The following is a 23,522-nucleotide window of genomic DNA, read 5'->3' as shown; positions in this document are numbered from 1 at the left end:
GCCAGAGAAAGTGTTTAGTGTTGTCCAAAGCCTGTGTTCCAGACCTTCTGCTATTGCTATTGACTACGAACCTTGCCGCCTGCCCCGACCTTCTGCTACGTCTGACCTTTCCTCTGCCTAGTCCTTCTGTCCCATGCCTTCTCAGCAGTCAGCGAGGTAGAGCCGTTGCCGGTGGATACGACCTGGTTGCTACCGCCGCAGCAAAACCATCCTGCTTTGCGGCGGGCTCTGGTGAAAACCAGTAGCAACCTAGAACCGGTCCACCGACACGGTCCACGCCAATCCCTCGCTGACACAGAGGATCCACATCCAGCTAGCCGAATCCTAACACTTGCTTCAAGTTCTTCCTTCTAAAAATATAGTCTAGCGAGATCATAAAACTCTGCTGTTTGTCATAATGTCTTACCAAGATCATGTATAGTAAAGTAATCCAGAATGGGGTGGAAGTATATCATAGTTCTTCCATGTTTATATTCTTAGATGGATTTGCCCATTCATGGAGTCATGTGATATGTAGTTGGTTAGAAGGGGGCAGGGAGTGTATTTAGCATTTCATATTGATATGTTATGATTAGATATTGCCCATCTTGATATCATAAGGTTTCCTCTGAACACAGTGATATGTAACCTTTTTCTCATATGATATTCCTAACCTAGTAGCTTTTGTTTTATTGTAACAAGTTACTTACTACTCACATGTATTGTTCTACTATATGTAGTCAATTAACAAGCTTGTAATGGTTACTAATATATCTAATTGATATTCATTTCATATATCATTGTGTTTATTACTCATTTATGTTTGTAATCTTATAACCAATAAATCTGCCTACTTTATAATACCTGTGTATTATTGTATATTGCAAAACAATATCCAGCATTAATGTCATCCCGTCATAAAAAGAACTTGTTGATATCTGAGGAAATAGTCAGACTCAGATGTGAATTGTATTGATTGGCTTTGTCTACAATTCACCAGGTCATAATTTTGATAATTTTCATAATTTGTAATTTTTCATAATTAATATTTTTATGATTCGTAATAGAGTTATTACCGCATTAAAGTTTTCCCCCCTGAACCCTTTCATCCGCCACATCAAACTGTTCATCCGATATGTTGATGATATTTTGGTGGTCTGGGAGGGTTCATAAACTTTGTTTAGTGAGTTTTTCTCCTATTTGAACACCAAACAAACCGTGAGAACATGCTTTTTACTTATATTTTCGGTAATACCGATTTGGACTTTTTGAATGTCAAATTGAGAGTAGTAGGTGAAGATTTAGTCACCCTGGGTTACCGCAAGGCTATAGCCCGCAACTCTTTGTTGCATTTTAATAGTTCACACCCACCTCATGTCAAGACGAGTATCCCCTACTCTCAATTTTTACGTCTTTGTAGAATTAACAGTGATGACACGATTTTCCAAATTCAGGCTAACGAATTGAAAAACAAACTGCTTGAGAGACAATACCCTCTCTCTATTATAAATGAAAGTTTAGAGAGAGGGAAAAATCTGAACAGACAGGATCTACTAAGAAAGAAAACTAGGTCCCAAGATAATGCTAGCCGATTTACCTTTTCCCTACAAAATACGAATCTTAACCAGACTGTGTCAAATTCCATCCATCGTAATTGGTACATCCTTCAGGCGGATCCAGACCTGAGGGAAGTGACCATTAATCCACTCCTTATCACCTATAGAAAAAACTGCACAATAGGTGATAAGCTTAAAAAGGCAGATCAAACCACCTACGAGTACCTTCTGGCTCACTAAACATTTTTAAGGCAATTTCCCTTGTAGGAATAACCCATACTGTGCTCATAGCATAGCTTCAAGAAACATACAGTTAGGAGGTTATTAAAGGAAATCTGTCATCAGAATCACCCGCACTAAACCTGTTATGCAGTCTTGTAGTGCGGGTGATCCTGATTAAAACGCTTCTTACCTCAATAAAAACTGTTCTGCGGTTCGCCAGATATCTTTATTTTTAGTTATATGGTATTCCCAGGCTTGGGACTCAGTGGGAGGTCCGCAGCATCAGCACCGACTCGCTTACGTCATTTTCGCCGGGCGGATCGGCTGCCCGGCTCCTGAATATTCATGGCTGCCTCATCGCAGTCTTCCTCCTGGTGTAGGTCACGGTGGTAGCGCCGCGCATGTGCCACACGCCGTACACCCGGAAGCGGCGTTCTCCTGCATAGATAGATATGCAGGAGAATGCCGCTTCCAGGTGTACGGCGCGCTGCGCATGCGCGGCGCTACCCACGTGACCTACACCAGGAGGAAGACTGCGATGATGCAGCCATGAATATTCATGAGCCGGGCAGCCTCTCCGCCCGGCAAAAATGACGTAAGCGAGTCCGTGCTGATGCTGCGGACCTCCCACTGAGTCCCAAACCTGGGAATACCATATAACTAAAAATTAAGATATCTGGCGAACTGCTGCACAGTTTTTTATGAGGTAAGAAGCATTTTAATCAGGATCACCCGCACTACAAGCCTGTGTAACAGGTTTAGTGCGGGTGATTCTGATGACAGATTTCCTTTAACATTGTGTTAATGATTTCATAACCTGCCGAACCCCTTTTGTCGTTTACTACCTAATTTGTCCATGTGGTCTTTTTTATGTGGGCAAGACCATCCGCCAACTATATGTTCATTTTCGTGAGCATGGGCTATCCGTATATGTAGGCACAGGGGTCCTCAAACTTATTGCTCACATGAATCAGACCCAAGCAGGTGATTGTGATAACTTCGTTTTGCAGGTTTGGAGCATATATCTAATCCCCCAGAAGGTGGTGATTGCCATTCATTGCTGCTACAGAGAGAGGCCCAGTGGATCATTAGACTGGAAACCACTGGTCCACATTGTCTTAATGACCAATATGAAGTTGCCCATTTTTATGATTCAAATATGTTCTGTATCTGCATTTTCTGTATTCTTTTGTGAACTCTATTTGTTTATTATTCTATAGATCATGCTTTTCACCCCTTACCCTGACCACATGACAGAAGTTGTTTTCCCGTTGCCAAGGAGCTCCGCTGCGCACCGCCCTAAATGACGTAGTAGCACTGGCAGAAGCTGAATCCCAGCTAGAGGAAGTGCATCATTGCACAAAACAGTCTGTCCCGGACTTCTCCCCTGCCCATATACCTCATGCACCGCTTTGAATTCTGGATGGGGAGTGCAGTCTTCTGTTTTGTCTTTGATATGCCATTTACGTACCTATCTGGACTTTGCACCCCGTAATCCAGCTCGGTTCCTGGCATCACCACAGCTTAGCCCCCACTGATGTCTCCTCACCCCTAATGCTGGAGTGCCAGCCATTCTCAATTGCCTTTCTGCCTTGCCAGTCTAGTCCAGCCCTAGTGCTAAGTCTGTGGTAAAGGTTTGAACTGTATGTGGAGAAGCTTTGAGGAAAGTCCAGAACAAATCTCATTTGAAGTCTTATCCAGCCATTCTGCAGGGAATCCCCCACACAGAGTAAATTCAAGCCTTGGTGGAGAAAGTCTAAGGGCCTTGTCAGAACCCTAGTGATCTGGAACAATCTTCAGTCTCATATCAAGTCAGTATTAATCAATTTGGTAAAAAGCACCATAAGTCCCAGAAAGGCAACAGGGCTCCAAGGGGTTATACTGCATCCTCTCTTCTCTGCACCATACTGTTGGCATGTAATACCATCTGCACCCTGCTCAGTAAAAGGCAGTTATCCGTAACCTGACGTCAGTGTGTTTCTTAACTCCAATCTCATACTGTGTATAGGCTAACGGTGCCCTGGCATCACAAAGTGATCAGGTATTCCTAGCACCCCCGTGGCACCAGAAACTTTATCCCTCATCAGAGGTCTTCAAAGTTCAGCAGCAATTTTCAAATTTTTCACATTTTCAAAATCAGAATTTTTCAGGGACCAGTTCAGTTTTGAAGTGGATTTGAGGGGCCTTCATATTAGAAATACCCCATAAATAACCGCATTATAAAAACTGCACCCCTCAAAGTATTCAAAATGACATTCAGTAGGTGTGTTAACCCTTTAGGTGTTTCACAGGAATAGCAGCAATGTGAAGGAGAAAGTTCAAAATCTTCATTTTTTCACTTGCATGTTCTTGTAGACCCAGTTTTTGATTTTTTACAAGGGGTAAAAGCAGAGAAATCACCCTAAAATTTATAACCCAATTCCTCTCGAGTAAGGAAATATCTGACATATGTGTATGTCAAGTGCTCTGTGGGTGCACTAGAGGGCTCAGAAGGGAAGGAACGACAATGGTATTTTGTAGAGTGTAGATTTTTACTATCAAAGAGAAAGTATTAGAGTACTCTAGGAAAAATGATGGACTCCCGGCACCCTACCACCAAGTGTCCATGTATGCCGACTTATCAGCAGCAACTATGCAAGCTCGCCGCACTCTGCAACCTATTACTCAGGCGTTAAGGTCTGCAAAAGTGGCCTATAGATGGGGATTCCCGGTGCGCATCTTAATTCGAAAAGGCGACACACTGCATATTGTCCGTACCTTAACAGAAGATCAGGAACTGCTAACTAAATGGGACATTCCGATTGTTCTGTCTGCTGGATTGCCTCCCAGAACCAAGAAAACACGTATCAGGAGAGAGTGGCAAGTAGCGTGATTATATTAGCTGACAGCTTAAGGCCCAGTTGAACTATTTGGGTCGGGGGATGGCGATCCTCCCCTGGTTTCAGGGTGAACTTTGTCCCTACCTTTTTCTTAGGCTCCACGGCTGTGAGCCTATTCTTTTTTGTTTTTGATTTTGTTGATTTTGTTTAATGTGTTAGTGATGTTATTATGTGTTTAGTTGTCCGACATCATACGTACCAATTACAGGCTTTTATTTTATGTCCTCTACAGTTGTTACACCAAGTCAAAAGGGGGATGTGTGTGCTGGCTGGGGGGCACGCATCCTCACCTTCATTTCAGAATACTATGCTATACTATCATTTGCATATAATGGTTTATAATGGTTATAAAAATACTTAGTCTTAATACTAATGGCCTACATGTGGACATTGTTGAATATTATAAATCGAATGTAGGGACGGTATCTAGCAAAGTCTCGGTATGGAATTGCCATAAAGCTGTGGTCCGAGGGCTCTGTATTAAGTATGGTTCTATCTTAAAGAAGGAGAGGGAGGCTAAACTAACTAAAACATTAGAATTAATAAGGGAAGCGGAAGTGGAGAATAAATCAAAACCTATCCCAGAACTAGCGGCGCTTTTGGCCTCGCTACGTAGGGACCTACGCTGTATATTGCTAGCCACATATGAAAAATCCCACAGAAAAATACAAGCCACATACTATGCGCAGGACAATAAATCGGGTAAATTATTGGCTAGCAGATTACGGGCGAGACAGCAAAAATCTAGAATTCCCCATTTGATACATCCCATATCGAATCACAAATTATCTACTTCTAGAGATATAGCTAACGGCTTCAAAACATTTTATGAAAACTTGTATAATTTAAACAACACCATTCCCGACCTCCCAGGATTTGAATTAGCCATACAACAATATTTATCCAAAATACACCTTCCAAGGCTTTCAGGTACACAACTCAAAGACCTTAATGCTGACATTATCATATCAGAGGTAGAATCAATAATTAAATCCCTTCCGGCCGGGAAAGCGCCAGGCCCTGATGGTTTTGGAAGTGTTTATTATAAAACTTTCTCTGCCCTATTAGCACCTCATTTACGTGATTTTTGCTCGGAGGCGGTTGAGATAGGCGCTCTCTCCACTGAGAACCTCCAAGCACTTATCATGACGCTCCCCAAACCTGGTAAGTCCACAGACCTCCCTCAAAATTATAGGCCTATATCCCTCTTAAATCAGGATATAAAGATATTTGCAAAATTGATAGCTACAAGACTGGCCCCCATACTCCCCTCCCTGGTATCTTCAGACCAGGCCGGATTTGTGTCGGGGAGACAAACATCTGACAATACCAGGAGATTGCTTAATGTATTCCACCACATAGAACAGTCTAAAACACCTATGCTTGTATTGGCATTAGACGCCAAAAAGGCGTTTGACCGCCTCAGATGGTCGTACGCCTTTGCTGTCCTCACAAATATGGGATTTGAAGGCAACATATTTAGGGCTATAGCTTCCCTCTATTCCCACCCGTCGGCCAAAGTCTTGGCTAATGGGGTTTTGTCAGACAGTTTCACCATCACCAATGGATCCTGTCAGGGATGTCCCCTCTCCCCACTTATATACATACTCTCAATGGAACCACTTGCACAAGCCATAAAATGTGATAATAGAATTACAGGCATTAAAATAGGCAACACTTCTCAAACTATATCACTATATGCAGATGACGTAATTCTGACGCTCTCGGACCCTATTTACTCTATATCAGCAGTAATGGAAAACATAAAAGACTTTGGATTGTTGTCGTACTATCACTTAAATAGCGCTAAAACTCAGGCTTAACCAATCAACTTACCTACTCACATGCTGATTACATTACAACACTCCTTTCAATTTGACTGGCAACAACATGGTGTTCAGTACCTAGGGGTTCACCTCTCCTATCCTATCTCCACCATCTACGAAGCTAATTATATCCCACTTTTAAATTCACTAGAGGCGGAGGACATGGTCTCCTGGGTGGGCAGAATTGCAACGTTCAAGATGTTCCTTCTTCCCAAATTATTATATTTTGTTTAGGGCCCTGCCCCTGGACATTCCCAGCTCTTTTTTCAAAAGGACTCAAAAATTGATCTCCAAATTTGTTTGGGCGGGCGGTAGAGCCAGATTAGCTCCTTCAATACTGATCAAATCAAAATGAGCGGGAGGGATGGGTACACCGGACATAAAAGCATATTATATATCCACATTAGTGGGCTCTTTGCGGCAGTGGAGAAAGGCCAATATGGATCTGCCTTGGACGGTGTTAGAAAGCCATTCGGTCGCCCCATATTCACTATCTGATGTGTTTTATTTACCTATTTGGAATCTACCCCTCCCTACAACAAATAATCCTATAGTAAATGCCTCCTGTGCTGCCTGGAAATTTTACTTGACCAACTCCAACAGACCCATATTGGCAGATAGAAAGTCTATTCCACTCTCTCTAATACAAGCATCGATTCCAGACATTGATTTGAGGGAGTGGCTTGCTAGGGGTATCTCGCAGGTTGGTGACCTATATGAGGGTCAGATTCTGATGTCATTCGCACAATTGAAGCTACAATTTCATATACCCAATACAGATTTTTTTAAATTTTTGCAAGTGCGACACTTTATCTCCTCTCTGCACCCCCCCCCCCCCCCCAACAGGGTTCAGATACTAGCATACTGAGGTTATTATCTTCCAATGTGAAGGGATTAAAACATATATACACATTATTGACGGGTGCAGACTTATGTGTTAAAAGCTACCCCCTCAGGCTGTGGGAGAGGGATTTGGGACGCTCCTTCACCAATGAAGCATGGGAACAGGCTTTCAAACGCATTCACAAAGCATTGCAATGCTCTTCATATGTTGATAGTGTTTTCAAGACAATCCTGCGTTGGTACTTCACTCCCGATAAGTTAGCCAGGGCATACCCTGGCTCCCCTGATGTGTGTTGGAGGGGATCTGGACACAAGGGCACGTTATACCACATACTATGGAATTGTCCGTTATTGCAGCCTTACTGGGTCCAATGTAGGATGCTCCTACAGACTTTATTTGGGTACACCTTGGATTGGTCCCCGCATCTAGTTTTATTGTTTTTGCAAATGGATCACATACCCCCCTCTCACAGAGATCTTTTCTGCATAGTCTGCACGACTGCTAAAATTGCCATAACATGCCAGTGGAAGTCCACTGTCATTCCTTCCTTGGATATTTTAATAAATAGATTAAATACTACTTATTCCTTTGAAAAAATCATAGCCCTAGGCGCAGGGAGGTATGAGGCATTTCAGAAGAGATGGACAACGTGGATCACTTCTAAATACTGCAGGGATGTGTAAAAGGCAGGAGATAGCTGTTTCAGAGAATTTAGAGAATGTCCTTTTAGGACTTAATGGGGATTAGAAGCGAAGGGACGATGGAGATATACTAGATGTACAAATGTGATGTTTAACGATTATTGATGCCTTAATTTGGACTCTATATACTATATACTATTTATGCGGATGTCTGGATACATTGTTATTCTGTTTGTATTCTTTTTTTCTCTATACTTTGTTTATTGACGGCACCTTCAAGTGCCGATAACTGTTTATATGTCTGTTAAAGAAAAAGAAAAAAACTTTCTCAATAAAAAACATACTATTTTGGAAACTACACCCCTCAGAGAATGTAACAAGGGGTCCAGTAAGCCTTAACAACCCACAGGTGTTTGACAACTTTTCGTTAAAGTTGGATGTGTAAATATTTATTTTTTCACTAAAATGCTGCTTTTCCCCCAAATTTTACATTTTTACATGTGGTAATAGGAGAAAATGTCCCACAAAATGTATTACCCTATCTCTTATAAGTATGGAAATACCCCATGTGTGGACGTCAAGTGCACTGCAGGCGTACTACAACACTCAGAAGAGAAGGAGTCACATTTGGCTTTTGGAAAGCAAATGTTGCTGAAATGGTTTTTTGGGGGCATGTCACATTTAGGAAGCCCCTATGGTGCCAGAACAGAAAAAAACAAAACAAAAACAAAACAAAAAAACCACATGGCATTTTGGAAACTAAACCCCTCAAGGAACGTAACAAGGTGTACAGTGAGCCTTAATACCCCCACAGGTGTTTGCCAAATTTTCGTTAAAGTTGGATGTGTAAATGAAAAAAAATATTTTTCACTAAAATGCAGGTTTTTCCCCAAATTTTACATTTTTACAAGGGGTAATAGAAAATGCCCCCGAAAATTTGTGACCTCATTTCTTCTGAGTATGGGAACACGCCATGTGTGGACATCAAGTGCTCTGCTGGCGCACTACAGTGTTCAGAGGGGAAGGAGCGCCACTGAACGTTTAGTGAGAGAATTTGGTTGGAATAGAAGTCAGGGGCCTTGTGTGTTTACAAAGTCCCCCGTGGTGCCAAAACAGTGGAACTCCCCCACATGTGACCCCATTTTGGAAACTACACCCCTCACGGAATGTAATAAGGGGTACAGTGAGCATTTACACCCCACTGCCGTTTTTGACAGGACCTTTGGAACAGTGGGCTGAGCAAATGAAAAATTACATTTTTCATTTTCACAGACCACTATTCCAAAAATCTGTCAGACACCTTTGTGGCAAAAATGCTCACTGTACCCCTTATAACATTCCATGAGGGGTGTAGTTTTCAAAATTGTACATAGTGCACTCTCACTCCTGAGCCTTGTGCGTCCGCAGAGCATTTTACGCCCACATATGGGGTATTTCCGTACTGAGGAGAAATTGTGTTACAAATTTAGTGTTTTTTTTCTCCCTTTTTCCTTTTTTCACCATAAAAAGTATGGGGCAACACCAGCATGTTAGTGTAAATTTTTTTTCAGGCTGGTGTAGACCCCAATTTTCCCTTTTCATAAGGGGTAAAAGGAGAAAAAGACCCCCAAAATTTGTAACACAATTTCTCCCGAGTACGGAAATACCCCATATGTGGCCCTAAACTGTTTCCTTGAAATACAACAGGGTTCCAAAATGAGAGAGCACCATGCGCATTTGAGAACTAAATTAGGGATTGCATAGGGGTGGACATAGGGGTTTTCTATGCCAGTGATTCCCAAACAGGGTGACTCCAACTGTTGCTAAACTCCCAGCATGCCTGGACAATCAGTGGCTGTCCGGAAATGCTGGGAGTTGTTGTTTTGCAACAGGCTCCATTTTGGAAACACTGCCGTACGATACATTTTTCATTTTTATTGGGGGGGGGGGCAGTGTAAGGGGGTGTATATGTACTGTTTTACCCATTATTTTGTGTTAGTGTAGTGTAGTGCTTTTAGGGTACATTCACATGGGCATGGGTTTACAGTGAGTTTCCCGCTAGGAGTTTGCGCTGCGGTGGAAAATTTGCTGCAGCTCCAACTTGAAGCAGGAAACTTACTGTAAACCCGCCAGTGTGAATGTACCCTGTACATTAACAGTGGGGGGGGGGGGAGAGCAAACCTGTTGCAAAACTGCAACTACCAACATGCACTGACAGACCGTGCATGCTGGGAGTTGTACTTTTGCAATAGCTGGAGGCACACTGGTTGGAAAACCTTCAGTTAGGTTCTGTTACCTAACTCAGTATTCTCCAACCAGTGTGCCTCCAGCTGTTGCAAAACGACAACTTCCAGCATGTACTGATCGCCGAAGGGCATGCTGGGAGATGTAGTTATGCAACAGCTGGAGGTATGCAACTACAACTCCCAGCATAGCAAGAAAGCAGTTTGCTGTTCGTGCATGCTGGGAGTTGTAGTTTTGCACGATTTAGAGGGCCACGGTTTAGAAACCACTGCACAGTGATCTCCAAACTGTGGCCCTCCAGATGTTGAAAAACTACAAATCACAGAATGCACAGACAGCAAACTGCTGTGTGGGCATTCTGGGAGTTGTAGTTTTGCAAGATCTAGAGGGCCACAGTTTAGAGATCACTGCACAGTGATCTTCAAACTGTAGCCCTCCAGCAAAAGAAAAAAAACACCCCTTTTCCCATTTAAAGGGGTACTCCGGCACTTAGACATCTTATCCCCTATCCAAAGGATAGGGGATAAGATGCCTGATCACGGGGGTCCCGCCACTGGGGACCCCCGTGATCTTGCATGCCGCACCCCATTAAAATCAGTCCCCGGAACGTGTTCGCTCCGGGTCTGATTACTGCCGATAACGGGGCCGGAGCGTTGTGACGTCAAGTCTCTGCCCCGTGTGATATCACGCTCCGCCCCCTCAATGCAAGCCTATGGGAGGGGGCGTGACTGCTCTTGGGACTGATTTTTATGGGGTGCGGCGTGCAAGATCACGGGGGTCCCCAGCGGCGGGACCTCCGTGATCAGGCATCTTATCCCCTATCCTTTGGATAGGGGATAAGATGTCTAAGCGCCGGAGTACCCCTTTAAAAAAAAAAAAAAACCCTGTCACATGAAATAGAAAAAAGTATCAGTACTTTTTAAAAAAATGGTATCGGGACATCCCTAGCCACACATGCTCTGAGCTGTCAGGTTTTCCAGAGCTCAAATCCACCATATTTTATATGGGAACTTTAGTAAATATGTTGGGATTTAGCAAAAATGCTGGGGTTTTCTGAGAAAAATGAAGAGTTTGTGTGTTCTTTTGGATTTTTTGGTCGAAATTTGGGTGCAAAACCTGAGAAATAACTGTCGGGATTACTTTAGTAAATAACCCCTATTATATTGCTCCACACAGTATCACACCCTCTTCAGTGCCTCTACCAAAGTATTATGTCACCTGTAGTTCAAACAACCTTTTATTTTTGTACAATATAATGTAAGATTAGCTAATGTAACAGTGTAAAAAATCACCTGTTCTGCCGCACACACACACACAATGGGGTTTAGTTACTAATAGTGGAGTGGAGCTTTCTTTGTGGGTTTTGATTTCCGACAGGTATTTTCCCAAGGTATTTACTAAGGTTTCCCTACATTTTGCACTTTTCCCTACGTTTTGCTTTTTTTTTTTTTTACAACTGTTCTGATCTGTCTGGTTTTCCTCAGCTCAAATCCACCACATTTTCTGTGGAAACCATAGTAAATATGTTGTAAATTTTCAAAACAGTCAGGGCCACTCCCCTTTTGTTGGGACCACACCCTCTTTATCCAGTGACCACGCCCCCTTTTCGGGGGTTTTCGTGTAAAATGGAGGGTTTTGTTTTATTTGTTCGCAAATTGTGTCGCAATTGACGTGTGACACAATTTGGGCACAAAACTAGACAAAAAAAAGAGTTGGGATCACGTTAGTAAATAAACCCCAATATATCATCCCATTTTGTGTACCACCCAAAGTATAATATCCTCAGTAGTTCAGCACAAACAATATATAGATTAATATTAATATTGTTTTGGGTGTTCATATTTTCATTGATTATAAAATATAGTATACAGGCACTGCAAATGACCACACATACATTAGCCTTGTAGGCATTATCTAGGCCTCATGCTGTGCACCTGTAGAGTAGTTAGAGCCAGCTTTGCCCCTCCTATAGTATAGGTTCCCCCACATGGCCCCCATACAGTAGTTGGGGGGCACTTCAGGCCCCTTTGTAGTATTGGGCCCAAGCACTGCCCCATATAATACTTAGACCACCTATAGTTTTAGGCACCCCTGTAGCAAAAGGCCTGCTGTAGCATTAGGTCTACAGTAGTAAATCTCTTCCACCCTTTATTCTACCCACTTATTGACTGACAACAACCCCCATCATTACCAATACAGACCATATAAGAGATTACATACAGATATATCAGGTGACTAACAACAACCCCCATCATTATCACTAGAGACCATATAAGAGATTACTTACAGTTATATCAGGTAACCGACAACAACCCCCATCATGATCACTACAGACCATATAAGAAATTACATACAGTTCTATCAGGTGACTGACAACAACCCCCATCATTACACTACAGACCATATAAGAGATTACATACAGTTATATCAGATGACTAACAACAACCCCCATCATTACCAATACAGACCATATAAGAGATTACATACAGTTATATCAGGTGACTGACAACAACCCCCATCATTACCACTACAGACCATATAAGAGATTACATACAATTATATCAGGTGACTGACAACAACCCCCATCATTACCACTACAGACCATATAAGAGATTACATACAGTTATATCAGGTGACTGACAACAATCCCCATCATTACCAATACAGACCATATAAGAGATTACAAACAGTTATATCAGGTGACTGACAACAACCCCCATCATTACCAATACAGACCATATAAGTGTTTACATACAGTTATATCAGGTGACTGACAACAACCCCCATCATTACCACTACAGACCATATAAGAGATTACATACAATTATATCAGGTGACTGACAACAACCCCCATCATTACCACTACAGACCATATAAGAGATTACATACAGTTATATCAGGTGACTGACAACAACCCCCATCATTACCAATACAGACCATATAACAGATTACATACAGTTATATCAGGTGACTGACAACAACCCCCATCATTACACTACAGACCATATAAGAGATTACATACAGTTATATCAGGTGACTGACAACAACCCCCATCATTATCACTACAGGCCATATAAGAGATTACATACAGTTATATCAGGTGACTGACAACAACCCCCATCATTACCAATACAGACCATATAAGAGATTACATACAGTTATATCAGGTGACTGACAACAACCCCCATCATTACCACTACAGACCATATAAGAGATTACATACAGTTATATCAGGTGACTGACAACAACCCCCATCATTACCAATACAGACCATATAAGAGATTACATACAGTTATATCAGGTGACTGACAACAACCCCCATCATTACACTACAGACCATATAAGAGATTACATACAGTTATATCAGGTGACTGACAACAACCCCCATTATTATCACTACAGGCCATATAAGAGATTACATACAGTTATATCAGGTGACTGACAATAACCCCCATCATTACCACTACAGACCATATAAGAGATTACATATAGTTATCAGGTGACTGACAACAACCCCCATCATTACCACTACAGACCATATAAGAGATTACATACAGTTATATCAGGTGACTGACAATAACCCCCATCATTACCACTACAGACCATATAAGAGATTACATACAGTTATATCAGGTGACTGACAATAACCCCCATCATTACCACTACAGACCATATAAGAGATTACATACAGTTATATCAGGTGACTGACAACAACCCCCATCATTATCACTACAGGCCATATAAGAGATTACATACAGTTATATCAGGTGACTGACAATAACCCCCATCATTACCACTACAGACCATATAAGAGATTACACACAGTTATATCAGGTGACTGACAACAACCCCCATCATTACCACTACAGACCATATAAGAGATTACATATAGTTATCAGGTGACTGACAACAACCCCCATCATTACCACTACAGACCATATATGAGATTACATACAGTTATATCAGGTAACTGACAACAACCCCCATCATTATCACTACAGACCATATAAGAGATTACATACAGTTATATCAGGTGACTGACAACAACCCCCATCATTACCACTACAGACCATATAAGAGATTACATAAGGTTATATCAGGTGATCGTCTTCTCTGATCGGAGTCGGTCACTTTTCTTTTTCTTCTCCAGCTCAGATGTCATGATGATTTCTTCCAGCTACAGCTCATTTCTGGAGAACATGTGGGGGGAAAAAAAAAAAAACATTTTAGGCTCCGCACTTTTCTAATAACTATAGTGCCCCAAACTTATATATAATTATATTATATATATTATGCCCCCCTTAGTAGAGTGGGTAGCAGCACATGTCCCCCACATTAGGTTGGCAGCAGAAGACCCCCACATTAGGTTGGCAGCAGATGTCCCCCACATTAGGTTGGCAGCAGAAGACCCCCACATTAGGTTGGCAGCAGATGTCCCCCACATTAGATTGGCAGCAGGTGTCCCCCACATCAGGTTGGCAGCAGATGTCCCCCCCATAGTAGGCGGCAGTCGGCAGTACCCCGATAGTAGGCAGCAGATTCTCTATAGTAGGCAGCAGCAGTACCTCCATACTAAGCAACAGTGTCCCCCCCATACAAAGCAGCAGTAGTGTTCCGTTTTTGGAGCCTAAAGTTGATGCTTAAAACTTACTAATGCACCTTTTATCATATTGTGTAGCATTAAGGTTTCACCTGTGAGGCCAGCAATATATGAACCAACCAGGGTGGGGCTTGTAGCCTGTCTCCCCCCCCCCCCCCCTCCCATTGTATGTGTGTTAGGCACACTGGAGGTAACCTGGGGAGCAGTCTACAAGTCGGACCTAAGGCTGCTGTAATTTGGTTCCTGACTTTGCTCATCTGGCACAGGTAGGCTAGTGTTAGGTCCTGCACCATATGAGAAACCTTCATATAAGGATATACTGGCTAATGTCGCAATTTTTCATAAGTTTTGAGGGTTAGCTAATGCCATTGTTTGCATCTACCACAGGAGTGAAACCATATTGTGGTCCATAAGTGCAGGTCTTCCACTCCAACTTAGGTGCGCAACTGCACTTGGGGTTGATCACCTCTTATCACTTTAGAACACGCTAATGTAGTTGTTTAATTTCCCCTATACTAGGCAGCAGTAGTGTCCCCCCCCCCATACTAGACAGCAGTAGTTTCCCCCCATACTAGGCAGCAGTAGTTTCCCCTGATACTAGGCAGCAGTAGTTTCCCCCCCCATACTAAGCAGCAGTAGTTCCCCACCCCCATATTAGGCAGCAGTAGTGTCTCGCCCCATACTAGGCAGCAGTATTGCCTCCCCCCCCCCATATTAGGCAGCAGTAGTCCCCCCATATTAGACAGCAGTAGTGTCCCCCATTTTGGGCAGCAGTTGTACCCCCCATGTTAGACAGAAGTAGCGTCCCACATGTTAGACAGCAGTAGTGCCCCCCATGTTAGCAGTAGTGCTCCCCCATGTCAGGCAGCAGTAGTCCCCCCCCCCCACATTAGGCAGCAAAAGCTTCCCCCATATTAGGCAGCAGTAGTGTCCCCCATATTAGCCAGCAGTAGTGCCCCACATTAGGTAGCAGTCCCCCATTAGTTACATAGTATGGTTAAAAAAAAGTGCCCTGCATATTAGACAACAGTAGTGCCTCCCATATTAGATAGCAGTAGTGTTCCCCATATTAGACAGCAGAAGTGCTCCCACTATTAGACAGCAGTGGTGCCCCCCCCTATTAGACAGCAGAAGGGCCTCCCCCTATTAGACAGCAGCAGTGCCTCCCATATTAGACAATGGTAGTGCCCCCTCTATTAGACAGCAGGAGTGCCCCCCTCATTAGACAGAAGTAATGCACCCCATACTAGACAAAAGTAGTGGCCCCATACTAGACATCAGTAGTGCCCCCCGTATTAGAGAGCAGTAGTGCCCCCCCCATATTAGACAGCAGTAGTGACCCCATATTAGACAGCAGTAGTGACCCCATATTAGACAGCAGTAGTGGCCCCCATACTAGACAGCATTAGTGCCCCCCCATTAGACAGCATTAGTGCCCCCCATTAGACAGCAGTAGTGACCACATATTAGACAGCAGTAGTGCCCCCCTATTAAACAGCAGTAGTGCCCCCCCATGTGAGGCAGAACCCCTCCCTTATTCTCTTTTGTCTTCTTCCTGTTGGCTCCGGCGGCTCCCTCTGCACATCCTTTTCTTTTCTTTCTTCTTCCTCTGCGCTCCAGCGTCCGATGATGTCACATGTGCGCCGGAGTGGAGAGGAAGAATGAGCCTCTTGTGTCCGCTGGCTTACTGTAGCCGGCGGATGCAAGAGTAATTGACAGGGTGAGGAGCCAATGGCTCTTCACCCTGTCAAACTTCCCACCGAGCGCCGCATTTAATTGTAGATGCCTCAAAAGAGACATTTACAGTTAAATGCGGGACATGTGGGGGCCGGGACGGTAGACATGACCCCAAAAGCGGGAATGTCCAGCCGGATCTGGGATGGTTGGGAGATAAGTTGTAACTTATCATTATGGGCTCAAAGGCTGAAGAAAAAAAAAGTAATGCCCCCCCCCCCCTATTAGACAGCAGTAGTGGCCCCCATATTAGACAGCAGTAGTGGCCCCCCCTATTAGACAGCAGTAGTGCCCCCCCTATTAGACAGCAGTAGTGCCCCCATATTAGATAGCAGCAGTGCTACCCTTATTAGACAGCTGTAGTCTCCCCCAAATTAAACAGCAGTAGTGGCCTCTAATTAGACAGCAGTATTGCTCCCCTATTAGACAGCAGTAGGGCCCTCCTATTAGACAGCAGTAGTGCCCCACATATTAGACAGAAGTAGTTTCCCTTAATTAGTAAGCAATTGTGCCCCCAATATTAATCAGCAGTAGTGCCCCCCTATTAGTCAGCAGTAGTTCCCCCCTATTAGTCAGCAGTAGTGCCCCCCTATTAGTCAGCAGTAGTGCCCCCCTATTAGTCAGCAGTAGTGCCCCCATATTAGACAGCAGTAGTCCCCCCTATTAGACAGCAGTAGTCCCCCCTATTAGACAGCAGTAGTGCCCCCCCTATTAGACAGCAGTACTGCCCCCCTATTAGACAGCAGTAGTGCCCCCCATTAGGGGGGCCCTATTGGACAGCAGTAGTGACCCCGTGTTAGACAGCAGTAGTGCTCCCCCTATTAGACAGCAGTAGTGCCCCCCCCCTATTGGACAACAGTAGTGCCCCCCATTAGACAGCAGTAGTGCCCCCTATTAGACAGCAGTAGTGCACTCCCTGTAAGATAGCAGTAGTGCCCCCCCTTTAGGACAGCAGTAGTGCCCCCTATTAGTCAGCAGTAGTACCCCCTATTAGTCAGCAGTAGTGCCCCCATATTAGAAAGCAGTATTGCACCCCCCATCAGACAGCAGTAGTGCCCCCCCATCAGACAGCAGTAGTGCCCCCCCCTATCAGACAGCAGTAGTGCCCCCCATTAGACAGCAGTAGTGACCCCCATATTAGATAGCAGTAGTGCCCCCTATTAGACAAAAGTAGTGCCCCCCACCATTAGGGGGAGCCCTATTGGACAGAAGTAGTGCCCCCCATTAGACAGCAATAGTGCCCCCCTCAATTAGACAAAAATAGTGCCCCCCCTATTAGACAGCAGTAGTGCCCCCCCTATTAGACAGCAGTAGTGCCCCCCTATTAGACAGCAGTAGTGCCCCCCCTATTGGACAGCAGTAGTGCTCCCGTATTAGACAGCAGTAGTGCCCCCCCCTATTGGACAGCAGTAGTGCCCCCCCCCCCATTGGACAGCAGTAATGCCCCCCTATTAGACAGCAGTAGTGCCCTCCCTATTAGACAGCAGTAGTGCACCCTATTAGACAGCAGTAGTGCCCCCCTTTTGGACAGCAGTAGTGCCCCCCCATTAGACAGCAGTAGTGCCCCCCCCCCTATTAGACAGCAGTAGTGGCCCCCATATTAGACAGCAGTAGTGGCCCCCCTATTAGACAGCAGTAGTGCCCCCCCTATTAGACAGCAGTAGTGCCCCCATATTAGATAGCAGCAGTGCTACCCTTATTAGACAGCTGTAGTCTCCCCCAAATTAAACAGCAGTAGTGGCCTCTAATTAGACAGCAGTATTGCTCCCCTATTAGACAGCAGTAGGGCCCTCCTATTAGACAGCAGTAGTGCCCCACATATTAGACAGAAGTAGTTTCCCTTAATTAGTAAGCAATTGTGCCCCCAATATTAATCAGCAGTAGTGCCCCCCTATTAGTCAGCAGTAGTTCCCCCCTATTAGTCAGCAGTAGTGCCCCCCTATTAGTCAGCAGTAGTGCCCCCCTATTAGTCAGCAGTAGTGCCCCCATATTAGACAGCAGTAGTCCCCCCTATTAGACAGCAGTAGTCCCCCCTATTAGACAGCAGTAGTGCCCCCCCTATTAGACAGCAGTACTGCCCCCCTATTAGACAGCAGTAGTGCCCCCCATTAGGGGGGCCCTATTGGACAGCAGTAGTGACCCCGTGTTAGACAGCAGTAGTGCTCCCCCTATTAGACAGCAGTAGTGCCCCCCCCCCTATTGGACAACAGTAGTGCCCCCCATTAGACAGCAGTAGTGCCCCCTATTAGACAGCAGTAGTGCACTCCCTGTAAGATAGCAGTAGTGCCCCCCCTTTAGGACAGCAGTAGTGCCCCCTATTAGTCAGCAGTAGTACCCCCTATTAGTCAGCAGTAGTGCCCCCATATTAGAAAGCAGTATTGCACCCCCCATCAGACAGCAGTAGTGCCCCCCCATCAGACAGCAGTAGTGCCCCCCCCTATCAGACAGCAGTAGTGCCCCCCATTAGACAGCAGTAGTGACCCCCATATTAGATAGCAGTAGTGCCCCCTATTAGACAAAAGTAGTGCCCCCCACCATTAGGGGGAGCCCTATTGGACAGAAGTAGTGCCCCCCATTAGACAGCAATAGTGCCCCCCTCAATTAGACAAAAATAGTGCCCCCCCTATTAGACAGCAGTAGTGCCCCCCCTATTAGACAGCAGTAGTGCCCCCCTATTAGACAGCAGTAGTGCCCCCCCTATTGGACAGCAGTAGTGCTCCCGTATTAGACAGCAGTAGTGCCCCCCCCTATTGGACAGCAGTAGTGCCCCCCCCCCCCATTGGACAGCAGTAATGCCCCCCTATTAGACAGCAGTAGTGCCCTCCCTATTAGACAGCAGTAGTGCACCCTATTAGACAGCAGTAGTGCCCCCCTTTTGGACAGCAGTAGTGCCCCCCCATTAGACAGCAGTAGTGCCCCCCTATTAACCCCTTGGGGACCAAGCCCATTCTGATCATGTTCCGATCCCTGTCCGGCTAGCGGCGGGGATCGAAATTCCCACGGGTGTTTCTTTTTCCTCTGCACTCCGGCATCTGATGATGTCACACGTGTACCAGAGCGCAGAGGAAGAATGAGCCTCTTGTGTCCGCTGGCTTACTCTAGCCGGCGGACCCAAGAGTGATTGACAGGGTGAGGAGCCAATGGCTCTTCACCCTGTCAAGCTTCCCACCAAGCGCTGCATTTAACAGAGGCAATTACAGTTAAAGGGGTACTCCGGTGAAAAACTTTTTTTTTTTTTTTTAAATCAACTGGTGCCAGAAAGTTAACCAGATTTGTAAATTACTTCTATGAAAAAAATCTTAATCCTTCCTGTACTTATTAGCTGCTGAATACTACAGTGGAAATTCTTTTCCGTTTTAAACACAGAGCTGTCTGCTGACATCATGAGCACAGTGCTCTCTGCTGACATCTCTGTCCATTTTAGGAACTGTCCAGAACAGCATATGTTTGCTATGGGGATTTCCTTTTACTATGGACAGTTCCTAAAATGGACAGAGATATCAGCAGAGAGCACTGTGCTCATGATGTCAGCAGACAGCTCTGTGTTTAAAACGGAAAAGAATTTCCACTGTAGTATTCAGCAGCTAATAAGTACAGGAAGGATTAAGATTTTTTTCATAGAAGTAACTTACAAATCTGTTTAACTTTCTGGCACCAGTTGATTTAAAAAAAAAAGTTTTTCACCGGAGTACCCCTTTAAATGCGGGACGTGTGGGGGCCGTTAGGGGACAGCGGACATCACCCCTGTGGTGACCACAGGGTGTTGCAGTATGTAGCAGGGTTTGTTATTATTAATCCTGGGGGCAAGATGTTGTTAACCCCTTAGTGTTCGTGACAACAGGATGCGGTTGTTTCGGTATAATAACCACCGACAGCCAGCCCAGAAATGGTATGCAATAAAGGAATGTCCACGGCTAGGGTTTTGCAATAACTATAACTTTTAATTGGAATATTCAGGAAACAGTCTGTACAATTATGCAGTTTCCACAGAGGCAACCGGGACACAGGATATCTTGCAGGTTTGCTTGGACTTGTAGTTATTGAGATATTTAGACAGGCCATTGTGCTACTAATATATTCCTTAGCTGAGTAGTAGTCACTGGATTTGTAGAGATAATTGTAACTCACGTTGTAGAAGTGGCTGCTGGACTTTAGGCTTTGGCCTAGATGAGATGAATTTGCAGTATACAGGACTTTGTGCTTTCTTTTGAGTCCAAGAGATAAGAGACAAGAGAGCTAACTGACAGACTACAGCCCCTTATATACTAGGGGGCTGGACTAAAGCCTATTGGTTGCTAATGCCTGGGGTTCCTGTGCCCATGGAACTCTGGGTATTTCACATGACAGTAGGTCACATGACCAAGGAAGGTCCTATACATTTTATACAAACTGTACAACTTTATACATATGAACAATAGATACACATAATCAATATACATTGCATTTATATCAGGCAACAAGGGGGAGCCCTGCAGGAGAGCCCTATGGACCTAAGGGACTCTTCCTGAGGGGACTTAAGAATGGAAGAGGACTAGCTCCTGTACCGGGATACCACACCCCAAAAGAGGGAATGTCCCGCCGGATCTCTGACGTTGGGAGATATGTTGTAACTTATCATCATGGGCTCAAAGGCTGAAGAAAAAAATATGTAATGACAGGCAGGGATAGAGGGAGACATTAGAGACACATGTTCTGCCCATTGCAGCCAGTATACGAACGTGGCCCCTAGAGGCTAGACCAGGAACTGCAGGGTAAGGAGTCATTTGTGTAGATAAAATGATTTACAAAAATGTTAGGAATCACACAGGCTACTTCATGGAGGAAACAACAGTGACCACTTAATAAACTGGTCTGGTGGGTGTATTTATTTTTGGCTGTGATGTAGGGGTCCATATGCAAGATTTGAAATGTAAATGCATTATATTAGGAGCATATCCTATAGATCTATAGATATATACTGAAAGTGCAACTCTGTACTGTCCCTGGTGTCCCTTCCGAAAAGAGGACAAATATGGTTTGTACCTGTCAAAGGAAGAATACTAATGCATGTTGTTGTTTCTTGAGTTGTACTTTAATCTTGTTTGTCAGTAATACTTTATCAGTGACCTTTGATTTATTTGACTAGACGTAATATCTGTTTTTTATGTATGTATGAATGTATAAAAACTGCTGCCTATGTTTTAATAAAGGAAAAATGCTTGAGACTGATATTGTGTATAAAATGCAGTTTCTCCCAATATATCATGTTGAGACCATGGAGGGCAAATGAGAAAAATAGAGATGAGCGAACTTACAGTAAATTCGATTTGTCACGAACTTCTCGGCTCGGCAGTTGATGACTTATCCTGCATAAATGGGTTCAGCTTTCAGGTGCTCCGGTGGGCTGGAAAAGGTGGATACAGTCCTAGGAAAGAGTCTCCTAGGACTTTATCCACCTTTTCCAGCCCACGGGAGCACCTGAAAGCTGAACTAATTTATGCAGCATAAGTCATCAACTGCCGAGCCGAGAAGTTCGTGACAAATCGAATTTACTGTAAGTTCGCTCATCTCTAGAGAAAAACAAGTGAACTTCTCTTATCTGAATACTCTGAGCTGAATCGACAATACCCAGTAGCTAATCTAAGTACTCAAGGCTAAAGTGCGAATGCATAAGAAAGGGCGATAGCAGCAGCCTGGGCTGCGGACAAGACAGGAAGTAGTGATTCACTCCTTCGGGGACCGTTTACAGATTACGCCATTATTTAGCTACGCTGCAGAACCTGAGTATATCTGTGCTTTAATGGAGAACAGTGAAAAAGCAACAAACACGAAAGAGCTGAAATAGCAGGTAAGAATTGGCCATACAGTGGTTCTGTAATCTGTGGACCTCCAGATTTTGCAAAACTACAACTCCCAGCATGCCTGGACAGCCAATGATCATGCTCAGAGTTGTGATCATGCTCTGGAGGTCCACAGTTTGGAGACCACTGCAGTAGAAGCTTAAATTTTGATTTCTCTCTTAGGTTTTTGTTTTAAAACCTCAACATGTTTTCACTGACTGTAAATTATAATAGTTGTTTGTTTAGGATGTTTTTATGATTCCACTTACTTTTAATATACCGTAGCTATAGACAATTGCTAAAAAGTTTTTTATTCCTGAGGATTTTATGCTGTGTGCATAGCTTGCCATACTTTGCAAAGGCATCACTGTTTTAGAGCAGGAGAAGCATTTTAGTGGCCCCTCTGCTCTATAGACAAGATATCATTAACTTCGAATGAAGAAAAAAGAGAAGCAGAACAACCCAAAAATGCATAAAATGAGTCTGTGTGTACGGTGTATCCCAGTCCTGGTCACAGGCTGGAAATGAAAGCCAGCAATACAAAGAATCTAACAGCATTTCAGTTCAGTAGAGAAAATGTCATATGTCTATGTCACGTGTCTGCTGCCGACTGCAGCCTTTTTCAAGCATAACCATAGTGGTTCAATACATGACATTTTATAGTTGTTCAAGATACAATTATTGCAATCAGTGATCAATAAAATACATTGGGGTTTATTTACTAACGTGATCCCAACTCTTTTTTGTCGGGTTTTGCACCCAAATTTTGTTGCACGTTCCATGCGACACAATTTGCGACCAAAAAAAAACAAACAAAACCCTCCATTTTACAAGAAAAGGGGGCGTGGTCACTGGAGAAAGGGGGTGTGGACATAACAAAAGGGGCGTGTCCCTGACATTTTTGAAAAATCCCAACATATTTACTAAGGTTTCCACAGAAAATGTGGTGGATTTGAGCTGAGGAAAAACCGACAGATCAGAGCAGTTTTAAAAAGAAGCAAAACGTAAAATTTAGGGAAATCTTAGTAAATACCTTGGGAAAATACCTGTCAGAAATCAAAACCCACAAAGAAAACTCCACCCCACTCTTAGTAAATAAATCCCATAGTGTACATAGTATAACAAACTACTGGTATCATTGTGGTCAAGATTGCTGGCATGCATAAGTTCAATCAATATATCATATTTCAGATATTCAC

General features: G+C 43.9%; 1 long non-coding RNA gene across 1 annotated transcript in view; it reads right to left on the bottom strand.

Annotated features, from left to right (window-relative positions):
- LOC130284503 (uncharacterized) overlaps window positions 1-20,812 on the bottom strand; it is a 35,162-nt gene extending 14,350 nt beyond the window's left edge. The window contains exon 1 of the long non-coding RNA XR_008847056.1: window positions 20,633-20,812. This is a non-coding gene — a long non-coding RNA (uncharacterized LOC130284503). The remainder of the gene's footprint in view (window positions 1-20,632) is intronic.
- Window positions 20,813-23,522: the final 2,710 nt, after the last annotated feature.

The sequence above is a fragment of the Hyla sarda genome, chromosome 8 (genome assembly GCF_029499605.1).
Source record: "Hyla sarda isolate aHylSar1 chromosome 8, aHylSar1.hap1, whole genome shotgun sequence".
Classification (NCBI taxonomy): domain Eukaryota; kingdom Metazoa; phylum Chordata; class Amphibia; order Anura; family Hylidae; genus Hyla; species Hyla sarda.
The sequence above is the reverse complement of the archived record's forward strand: the minus strand, read 5'-3'. Positions and strand labels throughout refer to the sequence as shown.